Raw genomic sequence first — 20,033 nt, 5'->3', positions numbered from 1 at the left:
GAAAAGGGGTATTATTCCACACTATATTGTGGTACTGAAGCCAGAAGGCTAGGTGAGACCTATTCTAAATCTAAAAAAATTTGAACACTTACAAAGGTTCAAATCAAGATGGAGTCACTCAGAGCAGTGATAACGAACCGGGAAGAAGGGGACTATATGGTGTCCCGAGAATCAGGGATGCTTACCTCCATGTCCCAAATTTGCCCTTATCACTAAGGGTACCTCAGGTTCGTGGTACAGAACTGTCACTATCAGTTTCAGACGCTGCCGTTTGGATTGTCCACGGCACCCCGGGTCTTTACCAAGGTAATGGCCGAAATGATGGTTCTTCTTCGAAGAAAAGGCGTCTTAATTATCCCTTACTTGGACGATCTCCTGATAAGGGCAAAGTCCAGGGAACAGTTGGAGGTCGGAGTAGCACTATCTCGGATACTGTTACAACAGCAGGGGTGGATTCTAAATATTCCAAATTCGCAGCTGATCCCGACAACAAGTCTCCTGTGCTTAGGGATGATTCTGGACACAGTCCAGAAAAAGGTGTTTCTCCCGGAAGAGAAAGCCAGGGAGTTATCCGAGCTAGTCAGGAACCTCCTAAAATCAGTGCATCATTGCACAAGGGCCATGGTAAAAAAAATGGTGACTTCCTTCGAAGCAATTCCAGTCGGCAGATTTCATGCAAGAACTTTTCAGTGGGATCTGCTGGACAAATGGTCCGGATCGCATCTTCAGATGCATCAGCGGATAACCCTATATCCAAGGACAAGGGTGTCTCTCCTGTGGTGGTTACAGAGTGCTCATCTTCTAGAGGGCCGCAGATTCGGCATTCAGTTTTGGATGTTGGTGACCACGGAGGCCAGCCCGAGAGGCTGGGGAGCAGTCACACAAGGAAAAAATTTCCAGGGAGTGTGATCAAGTCTGGAGACTTTTCTCCACATAAATATAGCTAAGGGTAAATTTATAATGCTCTACGCTTAGCAAGACCTCTGCTTCAAGGTCAGCCGGTATTGATCCAGTGGGATAAAACATCACGGCAGTCGCCCACGTAAATAGACAGGGCGGCACAAGAAGCAGGAGGGCAGTGGCAAAAACTGCAAGGACTTTTCGCTGGGCGGAAAATCATGTGATAGCACTGTCAGCAGTGTTTCATTCCGGGAATGGAAACTGGGAAGCAGACTTCCTCAGTAGGCACGACCTCCACCCGGCAGAGTGGGAACTTCATGGGGAAGTTTTCCACATGATTGTAAACCGTTGGGAATTACCAAAGGTGGACATGATGGCGTCCCGTCTGAACAAAAAACGGGACAGGTATTGCGCCAGGTTAAGAGACCCTCAGGCAATAGCTGTGGACGTTCTGGTAACACCGTGGGTGTACCAGTCGGTGTATGTGTTCCATCCTCTGCTTTTCATACCTAAGGTACTGAGAATTATAAGACGTAGAGGAGTAAGAACTATACTCATGGCTCCGGATTGGCCAAGAAGGACTTGGTACCCGGAACTTCAAGAGATGCTCACAGAGGACTTATGGCCTCTGCCGCTAAGAAGGGACTTTTTTCAGCAAGTACCATGTCTGTTCCAAGACTTACCGCAGCTGCGTTTGACGGCATGGCGGTGGAACGCCGGATCCTAAGGGAAAAGGCATTCAGGAAGAGGTCATTCCTACCCTGGTCAAAGCCAGAAAGGAGGTGACCGCACAACATTATCACCACATGTGGCGAAAATATGTTGCGTGGTGTGAGGCCAGGAAGGCCCCACGAAGAAATTTCAACTCGGTCGATTCCTGCATTTCCTGCAAACAGGGGTGTCTATGGGCCTCAAATTGGGGTCCATTAAGGTTCAAATTTCGGCCCTGTCGATTTTTCTTCCAGAAAGAATTGGCTTCAGTTCCTGAAGTCCAGAAGTTTGTCAAGGGAGTATTGCATATACAACCCCCTTTTGTGCCTCCAGTGGCACTGTGGGATCTCAACGTAGTTCTGGGATTCCTCAAAACACATTGGTTTAAAACCAGTCAAATCTGTGGATTTGAAGCATCTCACATGAAAAGTGAACATGCTCTTGGACCTGGCCTGGACCAGGCGAGTGTAAAATTGGTGGTTTTTTTCTCAAAAAAGCCCATATCTGTTTGTCCATTCGGACAGGGCAGAGCTGCGGACTCGTCCCCAGTTCTCTCCCTAAGGTGGTGTCAGTGTTTCACCTGAACCAGCTTATTGTGGTGTCTTGCGCCTACTAGGGACTTGGAGGACTCCAAGTTGCTAGATGTGGTCAGGGCCCTGAAAATATAGGTTCCAGGACGGCTGGAGTCAGGAAAACTGACTTGCTGTTATCCTGTATGCACCCAACAAACTGGGTGCTCTTGCTTCTAAGCAGACTTTTGCTAGTTGGATGTGTAATACAATTCAGCTTGCACATTCTGTGGCAGGCCTGCCACAGCCAAAATATGTAAATGCCCATTCCACAAGGAAGGTGGGCTCATCTTGGGTGGCTGCCCGAGGGGTCTCGGCTTTACAACTTTGCCGAGCGGCTATTTAGTCAGGGGCAAACACGTTTGTAAAATCCTACAAATTTGATAACCTGGCTAAGGAGGACCTGGAGTTCTCTCATTCGGTGCTGCAGAGTCATCCGCACTCTCCCGCCCGTTTGGGAGCTTTGGTATAATCCCCATGGTCCTTTCAGGAACCCCAGCATCCACTAGGACGATAGAGAAAATAAGAATTTACTTACCGATAATTCTATTTCTCGGAGTCCGTAGTGGATGCTGGGCGCCCATCCCAAGTGCGGGTTATCTGCAATACTTGTACATAGTTACAAAAATTGGGTTATTATTGTTGTGAGCCATCTTTCAGAGGCTCCGCTGTTATCATACTGTTAACTGGGTTCAGATCACAGGTTGTACAGTGTGATTGGTGTGGCTGGTATGAGTCTTACCCGGGATTCATAAATCCTTCCTTATTGTGTACGCTCGTCCGGGCACAGTATCCTAACTGAGGCTTGGAGGAGGGTCATAGGGGGAGGAGCCAGTGCACACCACCTGATCCTGAAGCTTTACTTTTTGTGCCCTGTCTCCTGCGGAGCCGCTATTCCCCATGGTCCTTTCAGGAACCCCAGCATCCACTACGGACTCCGAGAAATAGAATTATCGGTAAGTAAATTCTTATTTTCGATGTCATTCGTGATTGAACTTTGACCTCAAACGGGAAAACACGAATCTTAGTAAATTTACCCCTCTGTCTCTGTCTGGCAGCCATACTTGTTTTCCTTCCATAGAGATTCTGAAAAGGAGATAATGATAGCTTAAAAAAATAAAAATAAAAATTGCATGTACTGTAAAGTCCCTCTCTCTGTCGCTCAGGAAGATGTAAGAATTCATTCACCTTTAGTTCAGTCATTTCCCATAGTTTGCAGCACAGTGACTCAATGAGACTGGCCAGACACTGCAGAAACGTGTTCCAACATCAGTCATTTACTTTTACAGCCCAAAAACTGTTACAAACAAACCTTTATCATCTCTTTAGTGTTGGCCTGACAGGATCTGTTACATTTAGGCCAAACACATGAGAACATCGACAGCTTATGTCAGTCGGCCTGCTGACGGAGGACGACAGATGCCAATGATACATTCTGATAAATTGGCGTCAGACTCCGGGATGACAGACTGTGTGTAGCAGATGTCACGGCAGCTAAAGAAACATTAGTTTGTGCCATTACATAGGCGGCATATGAGGCTCTATTCTTGTACGAGAACCTTATGGGACAACGCTGAGTTACTCTGTCTATATAGGATCAGTTCATGAAATAAGCTTTGTGCTGGAAATACAAATTACATAACATGCAATCTTTTTGCAGAAAGAGTCTCGGTTGCCAAGGACTATTAATGCTTTATTGAAATAAATGACAGTACAAACTTCCCATACAAGTGGGGTGGATAAATCAGCATATAGCAAAGAATGGGTTAACTTGGGTCTCCTTGCAAAGCATTTTGGAAGGGGTCTCCCTATACCGGCAATTAGGAAACAACATGTGGTCACTATGCAACTAAAGAGTGAAGCCACGCAGTGAATGCCTATTAAAAGAATTAGCATATATGCATACATAAATGTATTATAAATAAGCAAACCCTATAAAATAAAAGTTCAATAAATCACATAAAATATAAAACATGTATGAGAGACATTAATGACCAACAAATTAGGACGTTGTAGTTGCGATAATGTGCCGGGTGATGCCCCACAGGAAAAATAAGAAAGTGTTGCAAGATTAATTAATTGGGATTCAAGGGGTAGGAGTTGGAAATGATGTGTGTGCAGGTGTTAATATTGCAGAGTTAGAAAGGCACACATCAGCAGATGCTCACACTATGAACAGCCCAGTTACTTAACCCATGTAATTGGTTTATTGAAAGATAGCCAGTATAGCCGTACTCAGAGGCGGAACTACCTGCAGTGCAAGCAGTGCGTTGCACTGGGGCCCGTCTCTGTCCAGGGGCCCAAGCATGTAATGAGTCAAACTGACTCATTACATGCCGCTGCGCGCCCGGAGAGGAGAGGAGCAGCGGCACTGACGGGGGAAGGAGGAGGAGGGAGGTGAAGGAGGGAGCCGCAGCAGCGCTTTGTTACTGGTGGAGGCGCTGCTGCTGCTGCCCCTCTGCTTCACTATAGGCTGTCTTCCGAGAACAGCTTATAGGGAAGCAGAGGGGCAGCAGCAGCAGCGCCTCCACCAGTAACAAAGCGCTGCTGCGGCTCCCTTCTTCACCTCCGTCCTCCACCTCCTCTACTGCCCGGGAATCGTCTGACGCGGCTGCACCGAGGAGACTGAGCCGGCGGAGAGGGTAAGTATAATTCTTCTTTCTTTCTTTCTTTCTTTCTTTCTTTCTTTCTTTCTTGGGCCTGCCTGCCGCTATGTGTAAAAATGGGGGACTGCCTGCCGCTATGTGTAAAAAGGGGAATCAGCCTGCCGCAATGTGTAAAAATGGGGGACTGCCTGCCGCTATGTGTAAAAAGGGGTAATCTGCCTGCCGCTATGTGTAAAAATGGGGAATCTGCCTGCCGTAATGTGTAAAAATAGGGACACTGTCTGCTGTAATGTGTAACATGGGCACGCTGTCTGCCGTAATGTGTAAAAAGGGGACGCTGTCTGCCATTATGTGTAGAAAGGGGATGCTGTCTGCCGTAATGTGTAACAAGGGCACGCTGTCTGCCGTTATGTGTAAAAAGTCTATGCTGTCTGTATGTCGCTATGTGTAACAAAGGCACGCGGTCTGCCGTTATGTGTAAAAAGGGCACGCTGTCAGCCGTTATGTGTAAAAAGTGCACGCTGTCTGCTGTTATGTGTAAAAAGTGCACGCTGTCTGCCGTTATGTGTAAAAAGTGCACGCTGTCTGCTGTAATGTGTAAAAAGAGGAATCTGTCCGCTGTAAGGTGTAAAAGGGTCTCTACCTGGTGTAGTGGTGCTACTGTGCGGCGTAATTTGAATAATGGAGACTACTGTGTACCGTTTTATGAATTGGTATTATTTTGTGGCCACACCCCTTCCCCACGAAGCCACGCCACTATGTATTTTTGCGCGCGCCTACAGCGCGCACTGCCCCTGTTTAGCATGCAGGGGTGGGGCTCCGATGCCGTTTCTTGCACACTGTGCTAAAATGTCTAGTTACGGCACTGTTGCTAGGTATCCATTTCTCTGGCCCTGAGCAGGTCCTCCTCACCAGATCCTCTCCAGGGGTGAGGGGGTGGACTTGGATTTGATGTGTGTGGGGGGGGATGTGAGGGGGGGGGGCAAAGCATTTTGTCGCACCTGGGCCCACCGCTCGCTAGTTCCGCCACTGGCCGTACTCACTGTTACATGTACACAGCCGTACTCACTGTTACATGTACACAGCCCTACTCACTGTTACATGTACACCGCTGTGCCCTTGTTACATGTACACAGCCATACTCACTGTTACATGTACACAGCTGTACTCACTGTTACATGTGTCACACGCCATAGGCGGCGTTCACCGCGCTTACCCCTGCGTGCCTGCTGGTCTGTGTTGCGGCCTCCGCCTTCGATGGTCCACGGGCTCCGGCGTCTGGCTGGCGCGGCTCCCGGTGGTTCCCCGGGGCAGGGGCGCCGCCATGACACCCGGCATCACGTGGGCGGGGAGCAGGTGACGTCATCAGACTGTTCCGCCAATCCAGCGGAGGCGGGAGATTCAAAGGCAGACGCCGGGCAGAGCCTCGGCGCCTGAGTATCATCTTTTCCCCTGAAGTGAATGCCAGTGCTCTTGTTCCCGGCGGATCTCTCTGCAGTCGTACCCCAGTGTCTCCGGCACTTCCAGGTGCCAGTTGCTGCACAGTTCCAGCGTATACAGCGGCTGGTGTGTTCCTCTGCAATCCAGTCACCAGTGCTTCTTGGAGTCAGCGTGGGCTGCGGGCTAAACGCCGCTCTCAAGTTCTACAAGTCATCAGTGTCTTTAAACACCGCTCTCAAGTTCTACAAGTCTTCGTTGTCTTTAAACACCGCTCTCAAGTTCTACAAGTCTTCAGTGTCTTTAAACACCGCTCTCAAGTTCTACAAGTCTTCAGTGTCTTTAAACACCGCTCTCAAATTCTACAAGTCATCAGTGTCTTTAACCATCGCTCCCAAGTTTTGCAAGTTACCAGTTTCTTTAACCACCGCTCTCAAGTTCTACAAATCATCAGTGTCTTTAACCACCGTTCTCAAGTTCTACAAACCATCAGTGTCTTTAATCACCGCTCTCAAGTCATACAAATCATCAGTGTCTGTAACCACCGCTCTCAAGTTCCACAAATCATCAGTGTCTTTAATCACCGTTCTCAAGTCATACAAATCATCAGTGTCTTTAAACCACCGCTCACAAGTTCTATAAATCATCAGTATCTTTTTAGTCACCGCTCTCAAGTCATACAAATCATCAGTGTCTTTAACCATCGCTCTCAAGTGTTTCAAATCATCAGAGTCTTCAACCACCGTTCACCAGTTCTTCAAATCATCAGTATCTTTAAAAACACCACTCACAAGTTCTTCAGTCACTATTATCTTGTACCAACTCTCACAAGTACTTTTTTCCTGGAATCTTTACCATTGCTTACAAGTCCTCCTATAGGCCTGGACATTCCCCCCCATACGTTCCTTCTCTGCTATGTGACATTGTGTTGCTCCCTTCCTGCAATAAAGTTCTTTAATATTTTCACCAAGCTTTACTGTCAGAGTCCTGTATGAGGAAGACCTATATCAAGCCATCCCTGTTCCGACCCAACTGTGGTTCCTCTCCCCTACCATCGGGAGAACCCCCGAGTTCACAACACCCCCAACCTAGGTCAGTGACAGTATACTCAGGCCTCATGGACCCGGGGGATCGGAGCCCAGAGGCAAGTCCCATCCAGGACTTGATTTCTCGAGTACAAAGTCAGGAAGCAGCACAGGGCCAGGTGATGCATTATCTCCAGGAATTATCTGGCCGGCTGGATCAAATTCAGACTTCTCTGGCTTCAGTAGTACCGGCCCCAGCTCCAGTATCCGCTCCAGTGGTTGTCTCTAGTAATGTTCCATCCTCCTCTGGAACCAGGTCACGCCTTCAGCTCCCTACTCCTTCTCGCTATAATGGGAATCCAAAGAATTGCCGTGGTTTTCTCAATCAGTGCGAGGTACACTTTTAACTTCTTTCACATAACTTCCCTACTGATCGGTCCAAGGTGGCATACATTATTTCTTTGCTCGAGGGTTCAGCGTTGGATTGGGTGTCTCCGTTATGGGAGCGATCTGATCCATTGGTTTCTAGTTACACCAATTTCATTACGTCATTCCGGAGGATCTTTGATGAGCCCGGCAGGACGACCGCTGCCTCTGCAGACTTGCTTTGTGTCCGACAAGGCTCTCGTTCAGTGGGACAGTATGTGATTAATTTTCAGACCGTAGCCTCAGAACTGCGCTGGAATAATGATGCCCTTCGGGCTGCCTTTTGGAACGGGCTCTCCGATCGTCTAAAGGACGAGTTGGTCACTAGAGATTTGCCGGATTCTTTAGAACAGTTGATCTCGCTCTGTGTAAAGGTGAATCTTCGCATGCAGGAACGAGGTGGCGAACGTAGTCGGTCAGATCGATCAAGGGTCCGATCTCTTCCGTCTAAGCAAACGGTTATTCCAAGTCCTGATGAACCCATGCAGATTAATCGATCTCAGTTGTCCCCAGAGGAACGTCAGCGTCGTCGTGAGAGTAGAGTCTGCCTCTACTGTGGAGCCGCGGATCATTTTCTCAAGTTTTGCAAGTCTCGCCTGGGAAACGGGCAGTCCTAGCTTGTTCTGGAGGAGTCGAGCTAGGGGTTTCTTCTAAACCTTCTCCGCCAGTGGACTGTATACTCTCCGTGTCTCTGTTCTCCGAGTCAATAGCCAAACCCGTTAAGGCTCTGCTGGACTCTGGGGCTGCAGGGAATTTTATTTCCCTTTCCTGTGCCCAGGATCTGGGTTTTCAGCTACGGTCGGTCGAACGACCTATTACGTTGACTGCTATCAATGGTACCCAAATTTCTAACGGTCTGATTTCAAGTTGTGCAGTACCAATCAAACTGCAAGTGGGAGCTCTGCATCAAGAACACCTGGAGTTTCTAGTGATTCGGGAGATGCCCCACGATCTGGTTCTTGGCCTTCCTTGGCTCAAACTTCACAACCCTCACGTCGACTGGAGTTCGACACAAATAACATCTTGGAGTCCTTTTTGTCATTCAAATTGTCTCACCCCCGTCTATCCGCTCCGTGTATCTTCCAAGTCAGATGAAGGGCTCATTCCGGAGGCCTATCGGGAGTTTTCTGACGTGTTCTCGGAGCAAGCGGCCGATCAGCTACCACCGCATAGACCCTGGGACTGCCCCATTGAGCTCATTCCGGGGAAAATGCCACCTCGGGGTCGGACTTATCCCTTTTCATTACCCGAGACCCAAGCTATGTCGGACTATATCAAGTCTAATCTGCAGAAAGGATTCATCCGCCCCTCTACCTCCCCGGCGGGGGCGGGTTTCTTTTTTGTGAAGAAGACGGACGGGGGGTTAAGACCATGTATTGACTATCGTGGTCTAAATGATGTCACCATTAAGAATAAGTATCCTTTGCCGCTCATTACGGAGCTTTTTGATAGGGTTCGCGGAGCCCGAGTTTTCACCAAGCTTGATTTAAGGGGAGCTTATAATTTGATACGTATCCGACAGTGGGACGAATGGAAGACGGCCTTCAATATCAGGGACGGGTATTACGAGTATCTGGTAATGCTGTTTGGCCTCAGCAACGCCCCTGCCGTCTTCAAGGGCTTCATTAACGAAGTCTTTCGGGATATGCTATACCTAAGTGTAGTGGTATATTTGGATGACATTCTGATATTTTCTAAAAATCTCACAGAGCACAGAATACAGGTCAAAGAGGTACTTCTTCGATTGCGAGAGAATCATCTTTATGGCAAGATTTCCAAATGTACTTTTGAGGTTCCTTCTATTCCATTTCTTGGTTACATCATTTCGGGCACGGAGCTTCGTATGGATCCAGAGAAACTCACTGCCATCCGGGACTGGACTCAGCCTCTTTCCTTGAAAGCGGTACAACGATTTCTGGGTTTTGCAAATTACTACCGGAAATTCATAAAGGGATTCTCTACCATCGTGGCACCTATTACTGCCCTAACCAAGAAGGGTTCTGACCCAAGTCATTGGTCCTCCGAAGCTGTAGCAGCGTTCGCTCAGTTAAAGGAAGCCTTTATGTCCGCTCCAGTACTTCAACAACCAAATTTTTCAAAACCATTCTTTTTGGAAGTTGATGCTTCCACGGTAGGCATAGGTGCCGTGCTTTCGCAGTACGCTCCAGATGGGAAGTTACATCCATGTGGTTTCCATTCTCGCAAATTCTCTCCTGCGGAACAGAATTACACCATTGGAGACAAAGAGCTTTTGGCAATAAAAACTGCCTTGGAGGAATGGAGATATCTTTTGGAAGGTGCTAAACACCTAATTACAATTTTCACTGATCATAAGAATTTGCTGTACCTCAAGACGGCCCAGTGCTTGAATCCCCGTCAAGCTAGATGGGCGCTCTTCTTTACTCGGTTTTCGTTTGTTATTAAGTACCGGGCTGGGACTTTTAACACCAAGGCTGATGCTTTATCCCGTTCCTTAACAGCTTCGGATGAGGAGAATTCCGTTGAGAGGGCTTTGATTCTCAGTCCAGTTTCTATTTCAGCGGCTCCCTCCGCTCTGGGTCCTCCTCCTGGGAGAATGTCTGTGCCAGCTAAATTTCGACCAAGGTTGTTGCAGTGGGCTCATATTTCCAAGTTTTCCGGTCACCCTGGAGTTCAAAAGATGTGGGAGTTTCTACGAAGGTCTTACTGGTGGGACACTATGAAGAAGAATATTCAAGATTATGTCAACTCATGTCCTCAGTGTGCTCAGCACAAAATTCTTTGTTTGCCTCCTGTGGGGTTGTTGCATCCACTGTCCATTCCTCAGAGGCCTTGGACCCATATCTCTATGGACTTTGTCACCGAATTGCCCCTCTCCAAGGGTCACAATACTGTCTGGGTAATTATCGACCGTTTCTCTAAGATGGCACATTTTGTACCTTTGATCGGGTTACCATCAGCTCCCAAGTTGGCTTTGTTATTTATCTGAGAACATTTCCGCCTGCACGGCTTACCTCAGGAAATCGTCTCTGACCGGGGGGTACAATTCACTGCAAGATTCTGGAGAGCTCTCTGTACGGCCTTACAAATAAAACTCAAGTTTTCATCCGCTTACCATCCACAAACCAATGGGCAAACTGAACGTGTCAATCAAGATTTAGAGACTTCTTCTCCGTGTTTATCTCTCTCCCTCGCAAGATGATTGGGTGGAACTGTTGCCATGGACCGAGTTTGCCCATAAACTTCTGTACCACTCTTCGACTGGTGAGTCCCCATTTTTCATTAATTATGGGTTCCATCCTCAAGTTCCTGAATTACCCATTTGTTCTCCGGAGGATGTTCCTGCTGCAGCCTCTACTCTTCGGCACTTCAGCCAAATTTGGAGTCGAGTTCATGCTAATCTCAAGAGAGTCTCCGGCCGCTATAAGTTCTTTGCGGATAGGAAGCGACGAGCAGCTCCCCAATACAAGGTTGGTGACAGGGTATGGCTCTCCACCCGCAACCTCCGGTTAAGGGTGCCCACTATGAAGTTCGCCCCAAAGTTTATTGGTCCTTACCCGTGTTACAAGTCTTGAACCCGGTTGTCTGCAAATTGGGATTGCCTTCCCACCTCCAGATACCAAACTCCTTTCATGTCTCTCTCCTTCGCCCCCTTATTTTAAACCGGTTCCATTTAAAGTCCCCGAGGCCAACCTCTGCTGAGTCTGAAGCTGGAACTGACTTTGAAATCAAAGCTTTTCTTGACTCTCGTTATCTTCACAAGAATCTACAGTATTTGGTGGAGTGGAAAGGTTTTGGCCCCGAGGAGAAGAGCTGGGTCAAGGCTACTGAAGTTATGGCTCCCCGACTGGTGCGGATTTTCCATTCCAGACATCCAACAAAACCTGTAAAGTGTCCGGGGGCCACTCCTGGAGGAGGGGGTACTGTCACACGCCATAGGCGGCGTTCACCACGCTTACCCCTGCGTGCCTGCTGGTCTGTGTTGCGGCCTCCGCCTTCGATGGTCCACGGGCTCCAGCGTCTGGCTGGCGCGGCTCCCGGCTGTTCCCCGGGGCAGGGGCGCCGCCATGACACCCGGCATCACGTGGGCGGGGAGCAGGTGATGTCATCAGACTGTTCCGCCAATCCAGCGGAGGCAGGAGATTCAAAGGCAGACGCCGGGCAGAGCCTCGGCGCCTGAGTATCGTCTTTTCCCCTGAAGTGGATGCCAGTGCTCTTGTTCCCGGCGAATCTCTCTGCAGTGTCTCCGGCACTTCCAGGTGCCAGTTGCTGCACAGTTCCAGTGTATACAGCGGCTGGTGTGTTCCTCTGCAATCCAGTCACCAGTGCTTCTTGGAGTCAGCGTGGGCTGCGGGCTAAACGCCGCTCTCAAGTTCTACAAGTCATCAGTGTCTTTAAACACCGCTCTCAAATTCTACAAGTCATCAGTGTCTTTAACTATCGCTCCCAAGTTTTGCAAGTTACCAGTGTCTTTAACCACCGTTCTCAAGTTCTATAAACCATTAGTGTCTTTAATCACCGCTCTCAAGTCATACAAATCATCAGTGTCTTTAACCATCGCTCTCAAGTGTTTCAAATCATCAGAGTCTTCAACCACCGTTCACCAGTTCTTCAAATCATCAGTATCTTTAAAAACACCACTCACAAGTTCTTCAGTCACTATTATCTTGTACCAACTCTCACAAGTACTTTTTTCCTGGAATCTTTACCATTGCTTACAAGTCCTCTTATAGGCCTGGACATTCCCCCCATACGTTCCTTCTCTGCTATGTGACATTGTGTTGCTCCCTTCCTGCAATAAAGTTCTTTAATATTTTCACCAAGCTTTACTGTCAGAGTCCTGTATGAGGAAGACCTATATCAAGCCATCCCTGTTCCGACCCAACTGTGGTTCCTCTCCCCTACCATCGGGAGAACCCCCGAGTTCACAACACCCCCAACCTAGCTCAGTGACATGTACACAGCTGTACTCACTGTTACATGTACACAGCCGTACTCACTGTTACATATACGCAGCTGTACCCTTGTTACATGTACACAGCCGTACTCACTGTTACATGTACACAGCCGTACTCACTGTTACATGTACATAGCCGTACTCACTGTTACATGTACACCGCTGTACCCTGGTTACATGTACACAGCCGTACTCACTGTTACATGTACACAGCCATACTTACTGTTACATGTACACAGCTGTACTCACTGTTACATGTACACAGCCCTACTCACTGTTACATGTACACCGCTGTACCCTTGTTATATGTACACAGCCGTACTCACTGTTACATGTACACAGCCCTACTCACTGTTACATGTACACCGCTGTACCCTTGTTATATGTACACAGCCGTACTCACTGTTACATGTACACTGGTTTCATATAGCTTACCAGCCAGTAGTGGTTTGGGGATGATGGAACAGATTTATAGCAGGTATTAACCAGGTCTCTCATGGGAGCTAATCAGGAGACCTCTGTCTTCTGCAATGTCACTATACACAGGCAAGATGCCTGCACACAGAGCCGGATTAAGGGGGGGGCCCAGGGGGTACATTACCCTGGGCCCCCCTCTCCAAGGGGCCCCCCGTCCCTGCCGTACACCACAGGGTGTGTGGACAGTGCTCACTCCGGCTGCTACTGCGGGGCGAAAGTATGCAGTCTGTGTGACGGTGCAGGGTTGCGGCTGCCATGGCCCCGGACTGTCTTCAGGGGCCGCCGCTCCTCCTGTACCATGTCACACTACACTCACTGCATTGTGCATTTTCCTCCTCCTCTCCCCGCGCACCGGAGCATTCCCCGCACCCCCGCTGGAGATCTGAGATGCCCGGCTTCAGTGGCCCCGCCACCCTGCCTCGAAGCACCTGACGGTCTAAATGTTTTTATGAGACGGAGACAGTTCTGTCTCCGTCTCTACACTGACTGGAGCGGCCAGGTCCGGAGCTGCCGCACATGCGCGGCAGCTACTCGATCATTCAGTCAGAGAGCTCTGATGACTGTCAGAGCTCTCGGTGCTTTAGATTGGAGATGGCTGGATAGGTGCTGCTGCACATCCTGTTTAGTCTCTCGGCTCTCTCCTTCTCCTCTTCCCCCGCCCGAAGCAAGCAGCAAACATTGTGCGGCACAATCAGGGGCAGTGCACACTACAGGAAGTCCCCAGGTACGGCCAGCTGTGGCTTGCAGAGTATTCTATTTGCTGCCTGGCTATATATATAATTTTTTATTATTTTTTTATGCAAGGGGTCAGGGGTTTACATATACAGTATGTACCTTATATATATTGTATATATACACAAATGTATCATATATGTGCCTTATATATATATAGATATTTATGTATATACATATATATATATATATACATATATATACTTGGTGTGATTTATTGAATTTCTGTGGCAGTCCTTTGAGTACCATCCCACGCTTGCAACTACATGTGTGTGTATGTGTGTAGATATGATATATACGTGTCTGTGTGTGGAACCCCCCACCTACAAATCCTGCTCCTCCAGCAGCTGCCCTGTGGTGGGGGTGAAGTAGTTACCGGACACCGTTCCAGAAGTGTCCTCGACTCAGCCTGTGTCGGGGTCCGCGGGCCTGCCCTCACTAGCTGTGACTGACCAGAGAGCCCTGTGGCCTCCTACCCCTCACCCACCTGTGTGTGGCCCCATGTACCCCCCTGCCGTGTGTGTGTGTGTGTGTGTGTGTGTGTGTGTGTGGCACCCTCTACCCCCCTCAGCCTGGTGTGTGCCCCCGTGTGTGTGTGTGTATGACCCTTGTGCCCTCCTGCCCCCCCCCCCCCATCCCCTGTGTGTGGTCCCTCTACCCCGTGTCTTTTGTGTGTGTGGCACCCTCTACCCCCCCTCATCCTGGTGTGTGGCCCCCTGTGTGTGTATGACACCTTGTGCCCTCCTGCCCCCCCCATCCCCTGTGTGTGGTCCCTCTACCCCGTGTCTTTTGTGTGTGTGGCACCCTCTACCCCCCCCCCCCTCAGCCTGGTGTGTGGCCCCCTGTGTGTGTATGACACCTTGTGCCCTCCTGCCCCCCCCCTAACCCCCTGTGTGTGGCCCCTCTACCTCCTGTCTTACGTGTGTGTAGCACCATCTACCCTCCCCCCTCACGTTGTGTGGCCGTCTGTGCCCGCTACCTGTGTGTGTGTCACCCTGTGCCCCCCTACTCCTGTGTGTATAACATTCTGTGCTCCCCCATGTGTGGTGCATTGTGTGTCCCCTGTCCCTGTGTTCGTGATACCCTGTGCCCCCATTCCCCTACGTTTGATACACTTTGCACCCCCTGCACCTCTGTGTGTGTGGCGCCCAGTGAGATATATAGCAATGCAGGTGGCACTCAGAGACTAGTAGCATTTAGTGAAAAAAACTGAAATGTTATTTCAACGCTTCCCGGATCGAGTCCCCTTCGTCAGGAAACGCAGCATTTATAATTGCTACAGGTTTCTGAGTGCCGCCTGCATTGCTATATATATATCTATGAAGTGACACTTCAAACTAGAGCGCACCAGAACAAGATAATTTATAGCAGAGGGCAGAGTGCCGGAACAAGCCTGATTTTATATATATATATATATATATATATATATATATATATATATATTGCAGTATGTCCAGCACTCCTGTAATAATGTTACCTTGACCCGGTGCCTACACAACATGAGGTAAATGTATGCAGGCAGAGGTGCGGCACTCTGGGCTCAAAACCAAAGATGAGACAAGCAACAACCAAGTCTACAACGTTTCAATCTTGTTAAAAGATTTTCATCAGGCTACAGTGCCGCACCTCTGCATGTATGTATATGTATGTATATATATATATATATATATATATATATATATGCTTTTATTTTAGTCCATGGGGGCCCCCTGCTCTTTTGTGCCCCTGGCCTCCCAGAGCCTTAATCCAGCTCTGCCTGCACATGCTAAGTAGATATCTTGGCAGCCATCTTGGCATAGGGCATGAAGCCTCCCTGGAGAAAAGGAAGACTGGAGTCTGCTCAGTATCACACTCCTCTATTAACATGGAGGAGGAGCATATGATGGGGGGGGTGTGTGTGAAAAAAGAGCATTGATAGAACAGAACTCGGTTTTTACATGTCCTCAGAGGCCTGACCCTATGCTTTAAATGTGATATATTAAAAAATGTTTATAAATGCAAAAATATTATAAGTGTACTGCGGCATGATCCGTTTAAGACATAAATGAAGCAAAAAAGCATATGCAATATTTTTGGAAACATTTTAAAAATTAAAATGAATGGGGTGGGGAGGGGGCTGCTAATTTGGTGGCAGGATGACCTTGGTACTGCTGTTTCTACTCTTCTAACATGAACATTTGTAGGCCGTCATAAACCTTGTGCAGAAGAACGCAGGATGCATGAAATTCCGAGATCAGGAATGAGGATGTTCTGCGGGGGTGTCATGGATACGGCGAACGGTTAACGACACTTTTACATACACAAATATATGCCCCCTTCTCCCATATATTGCATCTCTGAGGAACCACAAGCACAACGAACCAATACCAAATCTCGCTCGTAGAGAAGTGTTTGCATGAAAAATGACTTAGAAGGACATGAAATTTCATTTGTGCTCATAACACATGGCTCCGTGTTTATTTACTGCTCTGCTGCAGATTATAAATAACCGTGTCATTTATGGTTATTTTCAAAGACTTTTTGCATTAAATCTGCTTCCGAGCAACAATAGTTTCTATGAGGCCATCAATTTTATTGTTAAATTATCATCTAAAAATGTCTGGGGACACACTGGCGATCATTTGCAAGTGGATGAAGCATCCGTGCCAGACAGGACCCCTGCGATCAATCAGACAGGGACGCTGATCTCACTTAAAGGGTCAAAAAGTATCACTCCCTTCCAGTGGTCATGGTAGAGGTTGTTCTTGGGTTTACAAACAGGGGACCAATGGGGAGATGACATTCCTGGTACAGGGACCTTTTAATGATGGCTGTCAATCAGGTCCACCAGAAAACGTTGTCAGTAGTCGCCACCTAAATGAATTCCAAATGAGAAGCTTTTACATTAACAGGCGAAGGAATAAGTTTGATCCCTGCATCCGTTACACCCCAAGGCAAGACTGCCCTCTACCCCAGCACAAAGGTAGTTGGCGAATGCTTACTTGCTACAATGCGAATGCTTACTTACTTGCTATGTTCCTGATCATACAACCTCCATTCCCCCTGCAGCACACGCATGTGTCGGTCTCAGCTGACCTGACGTTTCATGCTGTATTTGGCATAATATCTCGGGAAACTTTTTGAGACCAGCAAAGAAAAAAAAGTTTCCTCATTATGAGGCATACATACACAGAGCAGAGCTTTTCTGTGCTTTTCATCCAAGCCTATGATAGATTTTAAAAAAATCTTTTTTTTTTTTTTACTATTTTGACGGAAGCCACATAAAAATAAGTAAATAAAAAAAGTCATTTCTGCGAATCACAAAGGAGACCGGAGGACTAATTTGATTCCACATGATGTTTGTCTGATTTATGGGGCTCTGATTCTTTACATTTCTTTTCTCATAGAAAATGTTGTCCGTCTTAATGGGAAACTGTGAGCTTAACTGTGCGGCACAAAGGAAAACTAGCGTAACAATAAATAATAATACGATCGTACTGTTACTCTTCTACAGATGCCGAACATAGAGCAGATGCGGGAGCAGCAGGTGAGGGAAAAGTAGAACATTATAAATTATAAGTTTAATGGTGGTCATTCCGAGTTGTTCGCTCGTTGCCGTTTTTCGCAACGCAGCGATTAGGTGGAAAATGCGCATGCGCATGGTACGCATTGCGCATGCACTAAGTACTTTCACACAAAACTTAGTAGATTTACACAAGGCTGACCAACGTTTTTTCATCGCTGGAGGGATCGTATTGTGATTGACAGGAAGTGGGTGTTTCTGGGCGGAAACTAGCCGTTTTCAGGGAGCGTGCTAAAAAACGCAGGCGTGCCAGGTAAAAACGCAGGAGTGGCTGGAGAAACGGGGTAGTGGCTGCCCGAACGCAGGGCGTGTTTGTGACGTCAAACCAGGAACTAAACAGACTGAGGTGATCACAAGGTAGGAGTAGGTTTTGAGCTACTCAGAAACGGCATGAAAATTTTTCCGAGCAGTTCTGCTAATCTTTCGTTCGCACTTCTGCTAAGCTAAAATACACTCCCAGAGGGAGGCGGCCTAGCGTGTGCAATGCTGCTAAAAGCAGCTAGCGAGCGATCAACTCGGAATGAGGGCCAATATCCAATGCTTCCTGTTTTATCAAACACACACACACACACACACACACACACACACACACACACACACACACACACACACACACACACACACACACACACACACACTATAAGGCGCTATGGCCGAGTAGCTAGGGCAGACTCAGTAAAGGGCTGCAGAGAGTCCCCGCCCCATTCCCTTACAGCACTCACTGGCTGCCTGACCTAGACCTACAGGATCTCCTTTCCACACACTAGCAGACACCATGGGGTAAATCTACTAAGTTGGGAGATTTTTAGAACTGGTGATGTTGCCCATAGCAACCAATCAGATTATATCTATTATCTGCTAGAAGCAGCTAGATAAATGGTAAGTAGAATCTGATTGGTTGCCATGGGCAACATCACCAGTTCTAAAAATCTCCCACCTTAGTAAATTTACCCCCATTGTGGGACATGCAATACAGCAGCAGGTATTGACAGAGCCGGCGGTAGTGTCAGTGACCTTGCCCCTGGGTGTGATGTAATAACATCACAGGCAAGAGGGGATATATATATATATATATATTGTGAGGAGATCAGAGTAGGGGCACACTCTCCTGGGGTAGATGGGCAACTCCAAACACACAGCAGCCAGGAAAGCAGCACACCAGTCCTGGGTTTTCATGCAATCTAGCCGTAGCTAGTTTTATTGTGCAGAACTAAAACATAAAAATAAACCTTAGCCCATCTGAGCACTAACTAAGCATACTGCAATCAATTCCCTCTCTCATGGTGGTAGGACCGAATGCCCCTTCCACGAACACAGGCATAAGCACACTACTTACAGTCAGTAAATCACGGTGTATCATCACAGGCTTGCTGCCTGTTTCCCCAGGTAGTGAGACCCTGAGCAAAGTCCTGGCCCAGCTAATATCAACCTCCTACAGGTGCAAGCACTAATTATGTATATACAGTATACACCAGGGGTGGGCAGAATTTTGGAGTCGGCGATCTACTTTGAAAGCTAAAAAGCTTTTGTGATCTACCCAGGAGGAATAATAGCACACGCTGTAGGCGCGCGTGCAAAAAAATGGGTGTGGCATAACAAAAAAGTGGGTGCGGTATAAGAAAAAGTGGGCGTGGTATAACAAAAAAAGGGACGTAGCTTTGCTGCACAGAGTGTAATGACTGCCTCACACGAAATAACACATTGGCCCCCACAGGTAAAAACCTCAAACACATATGCCCCCACAGTGCCATGTGCCCACAGTGCCAGATATGACCCCACAGTGCCAGATATGACCCCACAGTGCCAGATATGACCCCACAGTGCCAGATTACAGATATGCCCCCACAGTGCCATGTGCCCACAGTGCCAGATATGCCCCCACAGTGCCATGTGCCCACAGTGCTAGATATGCCCCCACAGTGCCAGATATGACCCCACAGTGCCAGATACAGATATGCCCCCACAGTGCCATGTGCCCACAGTGCCAGATGTGCCCCCACAGTGCCAGATATGCCCCACAGTGCCATGTGCCCGCAGAGCCAGATATGCCCTCACAGTGCCACATATGACCCACATTGCCAGATATGCCCCCACTGAGCCATGTGCCCACAATGCCAGATATGCCCCCATAGTAGAGCTCACCATTGCTGTGTGGTGAGCGCAGCGCGTGCTTCTCCTGCCTGCCGCCCTGCTTTTCAGTCTGATCTCCAGCGGTGACGGCAGCGTGTATGTCTCAAATCAGGCGCCGGTCCGCGAGCTCTCATTGGCTAACGAACCGGCACCTGATTTGAGCCATACACGCCGCCGTCACTGCCGGAGAGCAGACAGAGGGGCAGGGCGGCAGGCAGGAGAGGCGCGGCTTCGGGTGACTGGGCGGAGGATCGCGATCGACTGGTCGCATGTCCGCGATCGACCAGTCGATCGCGATCGACTGTTTGGCCACCCCTGGTATACACAGTAGATGTTGTCAGTGCATAATGTGCCGTCACTTTTACGCTACAATACGTCTTTTTATTGGAGAAGGCATCCAGGGCTGACTGTGCTCCCAGCCTTTGAAGAGAACTCTCACTTAACTTCAAAGGGAATTATTAACGTATTACAAGATATGCTAATTACATGTGTCAGTATAAGGGGCTGCTCTACATATGCACT

At 48.3% G+C, this 20,033-nt stretch overlaps 1 long non-coding RNA gene across 1 annotated transcript in view; it reads left to right on the top strand.

Annotated features, from left to right (window-relative positions):
- The first annotated feature begins 13,591 nt into the window (after nt 1-13,591).
- Nucleotides 13,592-20,033, top strand: part of LOC134988412 (uncharacterized) — a 66,416-nt gene continuing 59,974 nt past the window's right edge. The window contains exons 1-2 of the long non-coding RNA XR_010193890.1: nt 13,592-13,811; nt 17,313-17,345. This is a non-coding gene — a long non-coding RNA (uncharacterized LOC134988412). The remainder of the gene's footprint in view (nt 13,812-17,312; nt 17,346-20,033) is intronic.

This window comes from Pseudophryne corroboree, chromosome 2 (genome assembly GCF_028390025.1).
Source record: "Pseudophryne corroboree isolate aPseCor3 chromosome 2, aPseCor3.hap2, whole genome shotgun sequence".
In the NCBI taxonomy this organism is placed as follows: Eukaryota; Metazoa; Chordata; class Amphibia; order Anura; family Myobatrachidae; genus Pseudophryne; species Pseudophryne corroboree.
The sequence above is the reverse complement of the archived record's forward strand: the minus strand, read 5'-3'. Positions and strand labels throughout refer to the sequence as shown.